Below are 2,467 nucleotides of genomic sequence, written 5' to 3'. Positions count from 1 at the left end.
AAAGCTCTCATTTCTGTGGCAGAATACTATGTGATGTTTAGTTTCTTCCAAAAGCTTTTCTATATTTTCCAAATTAAACATGTATGAGTTTTTAAATTATAAAGATATTGCATGCTCTTTCTAAAGAAATCCAAGTATACAGATTAAAAAGAAAAAAACTCTCCTTCCCCTTTCCTTCTCCCACCCCTGCCCAAGACTTATGCATATCTTTCAATACAGAGAAAAAGTGTTAACTTTTTATAATCAGATTTTTTTGGCTTTTGTGTCATGCTTTTCCCATGCCACAGTTATAAAGCTATTTCCAAATTGTCTTTTGTGCTTTCATTGTCTTAACATTAGTTTTAATCTATCCAGATGAAAAACTGTATGGTTGACATACAGTTTTAACCTAGCCAGGAATTATTTTAGTATGTAGATTCGTACTGCTGTGGTAGCCAGCCTCCAAGATGGCCCTCAATTCTCCCCACCGCCTGGTAGTCACACCTCAGGCAGACCCCTTCCACATTGTACCAGGGTTGGTCTGTGTGACCCAAATAATGTGTAGATGGGATATATGGGAGGTCATTTCAAATATTAGGTTATTAAAGATGGCTTCCTCCCAGGGCTCGCTTTCTCAGACCACTCATTCTGGGGAAAACCAGCTGTTAGGCTATGAAGACTCTCAGGCAGCCTAAGGAGAGAACACTGTGGTAAGGAACTCAAGTGTCTGGCTAAAAGTCAGCGAGGAACTGAGGTCCACCAACCACTGCTGCTGGGCTACACCCCACAGGCTGGCAAGCCCTGTACTCCCCCAGCCTCAAGACCAAAGACAGAGCCCCGAGGCAGCAACAGGGACATTAATGGTTTAAAGGATGGGGGATCTTACTTGTCTGAAGCAAAGTCCTGGAGTGACACGCCACGGTATGCGTCAGACGGCAGGCAGGACACCAGGGCAAGACGCGGCAACAGTCTTCAGTACCACGGGGAGAGGGAGGTTACCAGTTATAGAGGGAATTGATGTCAGGTTGGCTCATTGGTTACCAGGGAGACCACCTGAGGGGCACGCCCCTTTCAAACTATCTTAGTAGAGAGTTCGGATCTAAAGATCAGAACAATCACCAGCTGGGGCCAAGGTCAAGTAGGCATTTACTGATTAGACACTATGATTAGGAGGGAAGGTCAGTCATGTGAGGCAGGGACTGATTGAGCAGGGGATGTAGACAGAGCAAGAGAGCAGGCATCTTGAGTGGCCCTGATCATACAACCGCTGTCAGCTTGGAAGCAGACGCTACAGCCTTCAGAGGACTGCACTCCCAACCAATAGTTTGACTGCAACCTCAGCAGAGGCCGAGCTGAAAGCCACCCAGGTAAGCTGCTCCTAGATCCGGACCACAGAAACTGATAGGATAAACATCTGTTGTTTAAAGCTGCTAAATGTGGGGATAATCTGTTGTGTAGCGATAGATAACTAATGTAATTACTTTTATAATTAGGACAAGTTTTATTTTTAAAAAGAAAAAGAGACACTTGTCTTTCAGAGAAAGAAGGGGCTTTGGTTGAATGATTGTTATTAAGTTCTTGCTGATAAGCATTCTCCCTCTCCCCCAATGCTTGCTTACCTGAAAATCACTATCTTAAGTTCGTTTGGGAAAAATATTATGCTCTAGAAAAGATAAGTATTAGTATCCTACAATTCCTATAGTTTATAGGCTACAAAATTGATTTCCCAGATGTTTATTCAATAGAAGTGCTAGCTGAAAAAATTTTTGAACTGTAGAAACTTACATTCTCATAAATACTTTGATAGCAGAATATAGGAAAAAAAGAGCAAAGGCGTGGGACTCAGAAGTGGGACCTTTAGTTCCATCTTGGTCACTAACTCTAAGACCTTGGACAACTGCTTTTCTAGGTCTTAGTGTGGACCCTTTGGAAATAGCGGGGCAAAGTCAAATATCCTCTACTGCAGTGCCCTTCGCATGTTTTACACATGATCCCCTAAAATGAAGGGGGACATACTGACATAAAATTAAATATAAAATACATAAAACTTGACATATAACATTTTTATTACAAATTGAATGTAATTTGCATTATTTTATCTTTAAGTATATTCGTCAAAACATCGGAGATGAAGATTGAACTTGATTTACAGGGTGTGCCTGTCACGTATCCTAATTGGCAGTCAGCACTTGTCAAATTAGTTTGCCAACTTTGTTTTCAATGAAAATTATTCATTTTTTTCACTTTAAATAAACACATTAAATAGGCACTCTGTAACGTGACTACCGTTTAACTTCATAGTTCTAATTTTTAGATAGGTGGAAGGGTAGGTAGATGATGGAGGCTTGCCATGAACCGAGGGACTGGAAGAAATCAGATACCCCTCCCTTCGGTTTCCTGCTTTTCTCTCAAGGGACTATGCTATAAAGGCAATGCATTCTAGAATTGTCTTTGTTGAGTACCATGTGGTTTTCATCTCCAGGGCAGT

The sequence above is a fragment of the Balaenoptera musculus genome, chromosome 9, assembly GCF_009873245.2.
Source record: "Balaenoptera musculus isolate JJ_BM4_2016_0621 chromosome 9, mBalMus1.pri.v3, whole genome shotgun sequence".
In the NCBI taxonomy this organism is placed as follows: domain Eukaryota; kingdom Metazoa; phylum Chordata; class Mammalia; order Artiodactyla; family Balaenopteridae; genus Balaenoptera; species Balaenoptera musculus.
Note: the sequence above shows the minus strand (reverse complement) of the source record.